The sequence below is a fragment of the Gouania willdenowi genome, chromosome 21 (genome assembly GCF_900634775.1).
Source record: "Gouania willdenowi chromosome 21, fGouWil2.1, whole genome shotgun sequence".
Lineage (NCBI taxonomy): Eukaryota > Metazoa > Chordata > Actinopteri > Blenniiformes > Gobiesocidae > Gouania > Gouania willdenowi.
In genome coordinates, this window is record NC_041064.1 from 38,295,747 (window position 1) to 38,310,514 (window position 14,768).

General features: G+C 34.9%; 1 protein-coding gene across 1 annotated transcript in view; it reads left to right on the forward strand.

Moving 5' to 3' along the window:
- The first annotated feature begins 7,800 nt into the window (after positions 1-7,800).
- LOC114455720 (zinc finger protein GLI2-like) overlaps positions 7,801-14,768 on the forward strand; it is a 63,012-nt gene continuing 56,044 nt past the window's right edge. Inside the window, exon 1 of the mRNA XM_028437100.1 lies at positions 7,801-7,963. The gene's annotated coding sequence lies outside the window, so the exon portion shown is untranslated. The remainder of the gene's footprint in view (positions 7,964-14,768) is intronic.

Consider the following 14,768-nt stretch of genomic DNA (forward strand, 5'->3'; position numbering starts at 1 on the left):
CTTTGATAAGAGGTTATAGTTGTCATTTATATTTCTATGAGCATTTACACATCTGTACATCAAAATAGACTTAATGACAGTTAGATATTACTGTAGTAAGTAAATGTATGTTTATTATTATTATTATTATTACTATTATTATTATTATTATTATTATTATTATTATTATTATTATATAGTAAATTATGTTTATTATTATTATTTTTATTATTATTATTATTATTATTATTATTATTATTATTATATAGTAAATTATTATTATTATTATTATTATTATTATTATTATTATTATTACATGGTAAATGTATGTTTATTACTTATTAATAATAATTAGTGATTATTAGACGTGAAACAACCTATGAATACAGAATGTTCTAAGAAGGTTCTAAACGTACATCTTCCTACAGAGAAGTCTCACAGGATGAGATTTCACCACAGTTACCAGAAAAACTGTAAATGAAACACATCTAATGAGAACTCAGTGTAACTGAGGCTTATTCCATGTTTATATCATAAAGTTAAAAACACATCAGTGTTAAATTGAATCTCACACACACACACACACACACACAATAGTATCAATGATCTCTGTCAATAAAGTTTATAAAGTAAATACATTTCTTTGCTGAAACACTTGGTGCTGCTGTAACTTAAACAGATCTCTGGTTCCTCCTGGTGGCCATTGTTGGTAGTGCAGCTCAGATCACTGAATATCAGCTGTTTCCTGTCATGTTGGGTCTTTAAACTGGTGTGTGTGAACACATCTAACAGAGTGTGTGATGCTGATGTTCAGGGACCTGATCCACACTGGACCAGGTTCTTCAGAGGCTGACAGAAGGATGGTGGTCCTGGAGGGGCTCTGTTCTGTTCTGTTCTTCATCCTGCTCTTCTGTTCATATTTAAAGTCCAAAAAAGTTTCTTTACCATGTCAGACCAACAAAATGCTGGATGTGCAGTTCTAGAGTTAGCATTGTTAGCTTCATTAGCTTTATTAGCTTTATTAGCTTTGTTAGCTTCGTTAGCTTTGTTAGCTTCATTAGCTTCGTTAGCTTTGTTAGCTTTGTTAGCTTCATCAGCCTCATTAGCTTTGTTAGTTTCATGAATCTTTGTTTGCTTCGTTAGCTTTGTTAGCTTCATTAGCTTCGTTAGCTTTGTTAGCTTTGTTATCTCAGGATGAAGAACCCTGAAAAGGAGCTCAAAGTAGATCCATGTTTAATCACCCAAAGAACCTTTAAAACATTTAATAAACCACATGTTAAACTCACATTGACGTGAACTTCATCTCTCATGAAATAAAAGCTTTTCTGTCACATTTTCTCACAGCAAACCTTCACTGAGCTCCTGATCTCCTTTAACTGATTATTGACCCTGACCATGATACAATAATCACTCACACATTAAACATTATATCTCATTAATAACCACAAAGTAGGTCACAATCAATGTATTTAGAAAATTAACAATGAAATGAAAAATCCTGTGAATGACTGAGTCACATTTCATAAAGATCAGTCAGTCATTGACCGAAATATCATTTTTTGGCATTTCACCATTGATGAGAGATTTTTCTATTATTGTGTCCCACTGAGTGGGTGGTGGAGGAAGATGTTACACACCATGTTACACACTATGTTACACACCACGTTACAAACCACGTTACACATTATATTACACACCACCAGTGACGTGCCGTGACCACTAGGGCTGGGTAGGCACGCTGAAAATTGAGACCATCAATGACAATTTCATATGTTTCTGCTGTCAAGTGTTAATTCAATTCATCCTGACTGTAGTGTAATCCCGCCCACTAGCTAGAGAACGTAGCAGCAGCAGTCACATGTCATCTATTCACTAATGTGCTGTGAACTTAGGTATAGCATTTAGCATAGCACGGTTACGCGTAAAGGCAGCTCTCTACGCTGCCTTTACGCGTAAATGGATGTCATATTGGGGACTTGACTGCGCATGCGCAAACACATAAAATCACGCAATGGAAACGGAGGCAGAAGAGCGACGTGCCTTTGGGAGGGGGCGTGGCCTCCCTCTGCCTTACAGCGGAGCGGGAAAAAAAAGACTGCAGCTGTTAAAGGAAATAGCGCTGTTTAGTAATTTGGGCTATGAAACGCACAAAATGCTGACATTTTCAAACTTATTGATACTGTAGGCTATTGGAAATAAAAAAGAAATAATTTTTAATAAAAAATTTTTTTTTAAAATTACAATAAAATGATCAAAATATCAATTCACCCTTGGGTAGGCACTGCCTACCTTGCCTACCCTGACAGCACGTCACTGCACACCACGTTACAAATCATGTTACACACCGTGTTACACACCTCGTTACACACCATGTTACACACCATGTTACACACCATGTTACAAACCACGTCACACACCACGTTACACACTATGGTACACACCATGTTACACACCACGTCACACACCACGTTATACACCACGTTACACACTATGTTACACACCACATCACACACCACGTTACACACCATGTTACACACCATGTTACACACCATGTTACAAACCACGTCACACACCACGTCACACACCACGTCACACACCACGTTACACACTATGTTACACACTATGGTACACACCATGTTACACACCACGTCACACACCACGTTATACACCACGTTACACACTATGTTACACACCACATTACACACCACGTTACAGAACATTCTGATAGTATTGATCACAGAAGGATTCATTAAGCTCTCAATGTTCCACTGAACAGAAGTGATATAGCATCATTTATTCAGTGGTAAAGTGGATGGTCCAATAACCGAAGGGTTGGGGGTCACACACCATGTCACACACCATGTTACACACCATGTCACACACCATGTTACACACCATGTCACACACCATGTTACACACCATGTCACACACCACGTCACAAACCATGTCACACACCATGTCACACACCATGTTACACACCATGTCACACACCACGTCACAAACCATGTCACACACCATGTTACACACCATGTCACACACCATGTTACACACCATGTTACACACCATGTCACACACCATGTTACACACCATGTCACACACCACGTCACAAACCATGTCACACACCATGTTACACACCATGTCACACACCACGTCACAAACCATGTCACACACCATGTTACACACCATGTCACACACCACGTCACAAACCATGTCACACACCACGTCACACACCATGTCACACGGCACGTTACACACCATGTTACACACTATGTTACACACCACATCACACACCACGTTACACACCACGTCACACACCATGTTACACACCACGTTACACACCATGTTACACACTATGTTACACACCACATCACACACCACGTTACACACCATGTTACACACCATGTTACACACCATGTTACAAACCAGGTCACACACCACGTCACACACCACGTTACACACTATGTTACACACCATGTTACACACTATGTTACACGCCATGTTACAAACCACGTCACACACCACGTCACACACCACGTTACACACTATGTTACACACTATGGTACACACCATGTTACACACCACGTCACACACCACGTTACACACTATGTTACACACCATGTTACACACTATGTTACACGCCATGTTACAAACCACGTCACACACCACGTTACACACTATGTTACACACTATGGTACACACCACGTTATACACCACGTTACACACTATGTTACACACCATGTTCCACACCACGTCACACACCACGTTACACACAACATCACACACCATGTTACACACCACGTTACAAACCATGTCACACACCACATCACACAACACGTCACACACCATGTTACACTCCATGTTTCTGACATATCTGATATTAGCTAAGAGCTATTTTCCAACATTTCTAATAAATAGGATTTTAAAGTCAGTCAAGAAAAAAAACACATATATAACAGAAAAAAATGCAAAATCACACACAATACAAAAACAAAAGTACGCGTGACTCCAAGAACTCAAAACTACAATGAAAGTAAACAGAAAAGCAGAAATATACAAAACAATATACAAATGACAACAGAAAAACTGAAAATACACAAATCAACTTCAGAAATAACAGAAAGAAACAAAATAAGACAGAATTACTTATAAAACACAAAAAGAGCAAAAACATACAAAACGACAATGAAATTACATAAAACAATTGTATGTATATATAAACAAAACAATTAATTTTACAAACTCTTTGTTCTTTTGTGTAATAATGTTTAAGTTGGTCATAATTATTGTGGTCCTCAGATTAGACCATAAACTATTTCTATTTCAAACATTACTAAACTATTTGTTTCATCTGGTCATAATCTCAGTTTGATGTTGAGTATATTACGATCCATTCACACAGCAAACTTTCACCTTTATCACAACAAACCTTCAGTTCATAAAACAAATATAGTAAAACAGGAGGGTTAGTCACTTATAATGCTGCACTAACATGGAAAACATGGAAAACATATTTTTTAAAAAGCTTTGTAGGGTCTGAAAGTATTTTAAAAAGGCAAAAAGAAGAAAGTGGTGGATCACCATGGTAACTCACTGAGCTTCAGAGGTCTCAGTGAAAAAAGCATCAAAGAGTGAGATGAAGTGAATATGAAAACAAACATGTCTGCTTTAATATTATCACTGTTATGATTGTTTATTGAGATCCAATACATTTGTGCAATGCAGCAAGCATGGGAGTACCCAGACTGAATTATTAATATATTATTACATCATAGTATTTTAGATGTAACACACACACAATTTGGCCAGAAATAAATTTTTTCTTCTTATTTCGCATTTCATGTAATATGTTGTTTGTGGAAAATCAAACAAGTGGAAAATTGAAAATTCTGTGAGTAACCAGTTGAATGCACCTAAGTAAGCAATTTGCACCCTATTACTAGTTATTATATTAAGATATTATTATCAGTATTATTACTGTTAATAACCGTCACATGTTCCCTCAGTGGCCGCTAGGGGGCAGCATTTAGTCACTTATAGGAAGCTGTTTCTCAGTTCGCTGCACTCTGTAAATACTAAATTAAAACATATACATACTATTATTATAATGGGCAAGTAATATATTCATAAAATACAACATTAAATTACATTATTTTACAGTATGTGTTGATAACAAAATAAAGACTTCCTGAATGTGACGATGCAGGTTACAGTGACGTCATTAACGTCAAATTAAATCAAAGCTGTTGGATTTTTGCACACAAAGTATTTCTTTTTATATTTATTTATATTAAATCCATTGTATTTTATTATTATTATTATTATTATTATTATTATTATTATTATTATTATTATTATTATTATTATTATTATATTATTATTAATAATAATAATATTATTGTTATTATTATTATTATTATTATTATTATTATTATTATTAATATTATTGTTATTATTATTATTATTATTATTATTATTATTATTATTATTATTATTAATATTATTATTAATATTATTATTATTATTATTATTATTATTATTAATATTATTGTTATTATTATTATTATTATTAATAATAATATTATTGTTATTATTATTATTATTATTATTATTATTATTATTATTATTATTAATATTATTATTATTATTATGATGATGATGATGATGATGATGATGATGATGATGATGATGAGAGGATGAATGTGATCCAGTCCGTGTTTTTCTATAAACTCACATTCTTCATCCTCAGTGATTAAACAGCAGCTCATTAACATTCCAGTGTGACTCAGAGCTGCTCATGCGCACACGCTGCTTTTCACACGGAGCATTCAGGCATGATGTAAGCAGCCACTCACACAATAGAGAGCAGCACCTCTCTGACGTCACTGCTCTAGCTCCGCCTCCCAACCCTGACCTAGAAGGAGTATTATGGGGTGTCCAATTAAAAAAAAACCCTCACTCTGTTAAATAAATGACATTTTTATCAACATTTAGATCATTTTTAAATGTAAAAGTTACTGTATATCCAAATGCTAAATTTAAATGTAAAAGTTTTATCCAAATGTTAAATCTAAATGTTAATTAATGTAAATGTAAATGTTAAATATAAATTTAAAAGTCAAATCTAAATATATATATTAAATCTAAATGCAAATGTTAAATCTCAATCTAAATGTCAAATCTAAATGTATATGTTAAATCTATATCTAAATGTTAAATCTAAATGTAAATGTTAAATCTAAATCTAAAAGTTAAGTCTAAATGTAAATGTTCAATCTAAATCTAAAAGTTAAGTCTAAATGTTAAATTGTTCATCATGTGTAAAGCTAAATGTTTATACAGTGATTGACAGCCTGTCGATCACGAGGCTCCGCCCACAATGCACACACCTCACCCGTCGATACACCAATCAACACCACTATTTACAGAGCCCTCCTGCCATGTCTCTCACTCCTCCCTTCTCACTATTCAGTGGTGTGGGTGGGGCCTCATGATCCAAAGGCACTGACCCGCTCACTTTGTATAATTTATAAACATTTAGCTTTACACTTGAAAACTGATTTAACATGTAGATTTGCATTTAACATTTGTATTTAACATTTATATTTAACATTTAAAATTTAGATTAACATTTACATTTAACATTTAGATTTAACATTTAGATTTCTTTTTTAGATTCAGATTTAACCCTAACATTTAAATAAAAAATAAATCTAAAGGTAAGGGGTAAATGATATAGGACATAGACCTGAACGCTTTGTATAATTTATAAACATTTTGATTTACACTTCCAACCGATTAAACTAGATTTAACCAGTATATTTAGATTTAACATTCAGATTTACATTTAACAGATTTAGATTTCACTTTTGGATTCAGATTTACTCTTTACATTTAGATTTATTTAGCATGTGTACACATATTTAACAGTGATATAGAACATCCTGTTTTACATGAATTTCTGCATCAAAAGAAAGAAAAAATGAGCAAAATGTTGAAAATATGTTGATTATGAAACATTTCTACGTCTCATTCTGCTGAGTGTGAAGAACTGAGTTAAATATAAGTTAGTGCTTTGTGAACAATCAGAATATTCTTTATTCATATTACACATTATGTTAGTACTCAGTGATTAGATAATAATATTTAGTTGTTTAAGATCATTTATTGATTTCAATGAATCAGTCATTTATTAAAATATTTTTAAACTTGCAAATGTTACAATTAAATACCACTATTTTTTATTTTAAAAATATTTTCAATCAATAATTTCTCACGGTTTATTTGGATTTGGTGTCAGTAAAATACACCAAATAAATTAGAATTCGTATGTATTGTTTTTAAATATCATTATAATCAAGTTTATTTCATAATGTATATCACAAACTTTGGGTGAATAAAATTAAGTTTTTCCTTAAATTGTAACCATTGTCTCTTGCTTTAAAGTTTTTGTAGATTATTATTATTATTATTATTATTATTATTATTATTATTATTATTATTATTATTATTATTATTATTATTATATAGTAGTAGTAGTAGTTCATAAAAAGCAAAAAATCACAAACGTTACTCGAACGTTACTTTGCTGTGATTGGTTGATCTTTTCTTTGATGATAATGTGTGTATGTGATAGGTTAGATGATGATGATGATGATGATGATGATGATGATGATGATGATGATGATGATGATGATGATAAACACAAACTTTTCCTACAGAATCCAACCAATGAAACTTGATCTAACTTTTAGCTCAGCCCATCTGTGAGGGAGGGGGAGGGGCAAGGGGAGCCCAAACTAACACACACACACACACACACAAGCCAGAGATGAAGGACTAACTTCTAGTGACTCACAGTCCGATCAGTGTGTGAGAACTTTCACTTAGTTTGAGTCAAAAACTGTGAGTTTACGGAGCGAAGAGAACCAGGAACATCAAGAACTCTGGGAACTTTAGGAGGACCGGATTGAGGACCGCGGACCAGGTAGGAACAGTTATTTATCATCTCTGTGCAGGAACCCAACAAATCTACACACACACACACACACACACACACGGTGTAAATAGTAGTGATATATCTACGCTAATACTAGTATTAATACTAGTATTAATATAGTATTAATATAGTATTAATACTAGTATTAATAAAAAGTATCTGAGGTAAATAATAATCAAAGTAAAAGTTAAAGTTACTGTAGTTTATTGTTGGTAATAAATCTTGGTACGGGTCCCTTACATACAGTAAACGTCTCATGTAAAACTGAAAAAGGAAGAAACACAATCTTAATTTATTTTCCACAAAAGCATCTGTATAAAATAAAAGCTTTGTCAAAATGTACAAATATGAAAAATATATATATTTAACATTTAAATTCAAAATAAAATAATTTATCAGGAGCTAAATTTATGAACTCTAAAAGATGCCAAAAGTTCCATGTGAGTAAATACACAATATAATATACTATTATATAATATATAACATATAATATAATATAATAGGTAGAAACCATAGAAAGTGTTTTTGATCAGAACTAATAACTAATAACATATGGATTATGATCAATGTAATGATAATTTACTCAGTAATGGTTGGTGTAGAAATGTAATGAATTACTTCTTTTAAAAGTAAAATTACTGATTTATTGTAAACATCAAAGATACTCAGTTACAGTAACGTGAGTATTTGTAATCCATTACTTTCACACACACACACACACACACAGGTTTGTGTGTGTGTCAGTGAGATGTTAGTCAGGTATGAACCCAGCAGGTCTCATAGATCTATAGACACAGATCAGATAGTTGAACTCTTTTTTCTCTACTGTATGATTGAGAGAGAGATTTCTGGTCATGTTGATGATTTTATTTGATTTTACTGATGATTTTAAATGTTCTTATTGATTTTAAATGTTCTTATTGATTTTAAGCTGTTCTATCATATAAAGAACATTGATTTGTCTTGTGTATGAAATTGATCTTGATCTATTATGTGGACGCACATAATTCCCAGTTTTAGGGAAAATGTTTTGATTTTGTTTTCGTGTGAAAGGGGCGGGTCTTTAGTTTGATGCTCCATGTGTTGACCTGATCAGACTCTGTTATTGATCCTTTAGATCAGGGATGTCAAACTCCAGTCCTCGAGGGCCAGATTCCTCAGACTTTTAGATGTGTCCCTGCTCCATCACACCTGAATCAAATGAATGGCTCATTATCACGCTTCTGCAGAGCTTGATGACAACACATGTGTTGGAACAGGGACACATTTAAAAGCCTGAGGAATCTGGCCCTCAAGGACTGGAGTTTAACACCCGTGCTTTAGATGATCACATTCATCAGTTTGTAGACTATCACTGATGATCAATATAAAGCTGTAGAAGGACTTTTCTTTCTGTTCTGTACATGTCACTACATCCAACATGTAAACCAACTCATCCAACACACTGACATCCAGCCAGTGATGATGATCTACATACAGTAACATCTGTGTTTCAATAGTTATGAACTATTAGTGTTCTTTGATCCTCACATAGTTATTGATCAGGTGATCAGCAGAAAGCAGAGCTTCATGGACTCTTCCTTTCTCATGTAGAGTACGACTAACACCAAGTCTTAAACACAACCATGTTTGTAGAACGCTGAGAGTTAGTGACTTATTCATCAATGATGAACAGGAAGTGTGTAGTGAGCTTCTGATTGGTCCGTTTAAAGTGCTACCATCCTTCTGAGGAAGACAAAGGAACGTCTCAGAGTGAGTGGCACACTTCACTGTGTGTGTGTGTGTGTGTGTGTGTGTGTGTGTGTGTGTGTGTGTGTGTGTGTGTGTGTGTGTGTGTGTGTGTGTTTGTGTGTGTGTGTGTGTGTGTGTGTGTGAGCAGGGCTTCATAACCCACAGGTCTGAGGTCACGCACTCACACTAGAGAGCGTGCACGTCATGTGAACACGTGCACGAGGGATCAGTTTCAGTAGGAGCATCATTTCTGCTCTCTATGTATCTACATCTCTATCTATGTTGGTTTATAATGTCTACATGTGCTCTAGTCCCTATCGAGGATCTACAGCTGAAACCCTCCTGGTTCTTTAATGCTGGAGGAGAACACACATTAATAATCATACACATTAATAATCATACACTGATAATGAATAGAGATGACATCATTCATGACAGACATGGTTTACATGTCAGTGACAGAGAGCGTCCTCCCTCTGGTGCCGCCTGTTGGTCAATGTCTATGTGTGATGTTGCGGTGGGTGCTGTATGTGATGTGTCTAATGCACAATAATGTCCCTAAATATCCCTCATTATATATCTACATATTTACATATCTACGTTTAGTAGATCAAAGTTAAAGGAACTCTTTTTCTCTGCTGCGTATGATTGACAGGGAGAGTTTTGGTTCATGTATGTTTAAATTATTTTACTGATGATTTTAAATGTTTTGTTACCTATACAAATAAAATTGCCTTGTCTTACGTTAAGCTCTTTCTCTACTGGCCTATGATCAGCTCTATGATCAGCTCTATGATCAGCTCTATGATCAGCTCTATAATCAGCTCTATAATCAGCTCTATAATCAGCTCTATGATCAGCTCTATAATCAGCTCTATGATCAGCTCTATGATCAGCTCTATAATCAGCTCTATGATCAGCTCTATGATCAGCTCTATGATCAGCTCTATGATCAGCTCTATGATCAGCTGTATGATCAGCTCTATAATCAGCTCTATAATCAGCTCTATGATCAGCTCTATGATCAGCTCTATAATCAGCTCTATAATCAGCTCTATGATCAGCTCTATGATCAGCTCTATGATCAGCTCTATGATCAGCTGTATGATCAGCTCTATAATCAGCTCTATAATCAGCTCTATGATCAGCTCTATGATCAGCTCTATGATCAGCTCTATAATCAGCTCTATGATCAGCTCTATGATCAGCTCTATAATCAGCTCTATGATCAGCTCTATGATCAGCTCTATGATCAGCTCTATGATCAGCTGTATGATCAGCTCTATAATCAGCTCTATAATCAGCTCTATGATCAGCTCTATGCTCAGCTCTATAATCAGCTCTATGATCAGCTATATGATCAGCTCTATGATCAGCTCTACGATCAGCTCTACGATCAGCTGTATGATCAGCTCTATAATCAGCTCTATGATCAGCTGTATGATCAGCTCTATAATCAGCTCTATGATCAGCTGTATGATCAGCTCTATAATCAGCTCTATGATCAGCTCTATGATCAGCTCTATGATCAGCTCTATAATCAGCTCTATGATCAGCTGTATGATCAGCTCTATAATCAGCTCTATGATCAGCTGTATGATCAGCTCTATGATCAGCTCTATGATCAGCTGTATGATCAGCTGTATGATCAGCTCTATGATCAGCTCTATGATCAGCTCTATGATCAGCTGTATGATCAGCTCTATGATCAGCTGTATGATCAGCTCTATGATCAGCTGTATGATCAGCTCTATGATCAGCTGTATGATCAGCTCTATGATCAGCTCTATGATAGAGTAGAGTAGAATATTCTTTATTCATCCCTCAGTGGGGAGATGTATCATCTGGATCAGCTCTAGGATCTGTTCACAGACCCTCACAGAGACCCTGATGACCCTGATAAGTCTGATGAACCTGATGTTTGTCACCATCGCTGAGTCGCTCTCCTTAAACTGACTCATCGGAAGTAGCTTTTCCCAAACCTATTCCCATGGTCTTTGTGTGTGGGCTCACAAAGGGAACAATGGTGTGGTCTCCAGAGGTCAGCTCATGGTGGGGGATGGTCCCAGGATGGTCCTCCTTTATCTGGAGATAAACTTAGGACACAATGAACACAACAACTCTTTTATCTCCACACATTGTGAGTGAGTTTCCTCTGAATAATCAATTGTTCTTTTCACCTCTGGATGACGTTAAAATAAGAGACAAACTTTATGGACTTCTGGACAGAAGAATGACTTTATATCCATGTCTTCTAAGGCTCTTATTAAATAAATAGTCTTGGGTGGAGTCTGGGCGGCCATCTTGGATTGTGTTGTCACCAGCGCGTCATCGTGACAAGTCGCACATGCTCAGAATGACCGGAATTAACTTAGAGGAGAATTAAGTCTTTACAAGATAGAGGAATTATTTCATTTGGAAATAAAATCGAAATAAACCATTTGGATTGAAGTTTAATTCAGAATTAAATTAGCATTAGGAATTAAGTGTTTACAAGTTCAGTTCACATTTATATACAAATACGATTTAGATATTTACAACAATCAAACTGTGATGTTCTGTGGAGCACCGTGGTTGGATCAGCCTGGTGCTGAAGGTTCTAAAGGTTCTAAAGGTGCTGAAGGTGCTTCTGTGACTGACCAGCACATCATGGAGTGGGTGGGACTTATTGACCAAGATGGCCTTCACCTGGATGGAGACAGGACTGACTGGCCTCCTGGTTCTCCTCAGGTCCACAATCAGCTCCTTAGTCTTTGTCACATTGAGCTGTAGATGGTTCAGCTCACTCCATGTGACAAAGCTGTCCACAGCAGCCCTGTAGTCCACCTCACCCCCCTCCCTGATACATCCAACCACTGCAGAGTCATCAGAGAACTTCTGGAGATGACAGGTGTCAGTGCAGTAGCTGAAGTCCATGGTGTAGGTGGTGAAGAGGAAGGAGAGAGGACAGTCCCTTGAGGGGCCACGCCCCAGTGTTGCTGACCACTATATCAGACACACAGTGTCTCAGACATACATACTGTGGTCTGCCAGTTAAGTAGTCCACAATCCAGGACACAATGGAGGAGTCCACCTGCATCTCTGTCAAAGAACATGACTCTCACAGGGCTCGTTGCCACGGTTACATGATGTTTTTTAATTTAGTATTCATTAGGGATGTAACGATTAATCGTAAGGCAGTTAAAAATCGATTCATAGGGATCACGATTGACATCGATACTTTGAAAATTGAATCGCAGTACTTTTTTTAAACAGCAGAGGGCGCTATATATTTATCCCTTCTCTCGTCCAGCAGTGTACGCGGCGGGCGGAGTCTGCTAATACTTTCTTTCTGGCCGCCTTCTACTCTTAAACATGTTAATAAATGATTCATTACCCCTTTAGCACAAAAAGAATATCTGTCATATTACGTGAATATCTGTAAAAGTCACGTTTTTCTATTAGCTCTGTCTGCTAGCATAGCATCTCTTCTTCACTGCAAGATTATCTGCATGCCAACCAACCACTGGGTTACCAGCGCCCTCTGCTGGTCCAAACAAATATCTGATGTAAATACAATGCAGACTGGTCCAATTGTTAAGGCACAAAATACATTTTCAGTTGCACTTTTAAAAGAAAAAAAACTCTTATGCAGTTTTGCATTGTTTACTATAGAACCAGAATTTAAATTAATGAGCTTCTTCTTCATTTGTATTATTCCTTTATTTATTTCATTCAAGATTTATTTTTAGTTAAATTGCATTGTTTTGAATAGTTTATCAAGGAATTCTTTTGACAATGAAAAATAAAAGGAAAATAATACAGTATTTTGTAGTTGTTTTCCAAAAAAAAATATTTTTCAGTCATCATTTGTCTACAGCCGCATTTTGTAAAATAAATCGTACGAGAATCATATCGTGAACTCAGTATCGTGAATCGAATCGTATCGGGAGTTGAGTGAATTGTTACATCCTTAGTATTCATTGTTCTGAATTAAATCATTCTGAATTAAAGTGTTCTGCTTCGTGTTTACATGGTAATATTAATTCCTGAACTTTACATGGAAAACTGGTTTATTCGTCTTTATTTAATTCCTCTTTAGGTCTGAGGGTGTGGACGGCTCTGATTGGACAGGATGAGAACATGACGTATCACGTCTATCAGGAAAAACACACAACAAACCTTTTATTGTCGGCTATAACACAGAACACCACATTAGAACTGTTTTCATCTTTATTTGATGAAGCAACAGCTCAACAATAACACATTGTTATGAACTAATCACTGATAAATAAAACCCAGTAAAACAATAACCAGGAATAAATATTAGCTCTCTGGTAAAGATAGTAGCTCTAACAACCGTTACAATGATAATAATATTGTATATACACATATATGTGTATGTACAATATTTTTATGTAGTTCCATAAATAGTTTATTTTCCTAACGTAAATTTGTTTTAAAAATTAGTGTAAACAGCTAGTTTACCTGCTTTTTTGACATAGTTAAGGCCAACATTAATTTGGTTAAAATTGTGTTTATATGTATTGTATACAGGATGTATTGCTTTGAATACATGAATACATAACATTTACAAACAGTATAACTTCACTGTCTGCTTTTTGTTTTGCTAAAGGCATAAATATATATTTAGCTGCATGTGCCGAAAAAGGTGTCATTAAAACAAACACCACATATAGACAGGACACATTAAAAACATATTTATTATGTTTATACATATATAAAAATAGACATTAGATTTTTACTATGCACTTATGTACCAAGATGAATTAATTAAATAAATGTCCAATTGCTTTGAAAAAGGAGGTAAAATGTAAGAGAACCAGAGGAGAACCAGTCAGCAGGAGAGATCTAATAAATCTATATTATCACTATAAAAACATCTGTGAGGTAATCATATTCAAGCACTTTATTTGTACTTTTTCACAAATAACACAATTGAAAATCAGGCATTATTAAAAATAATAATAATTATTATTAATATTCATGTTATTATTAATTCATTAATGTAATTTACTACAGTAAAATAAATCATGTTTAAAAGTATTTTCTCTAATTTCAC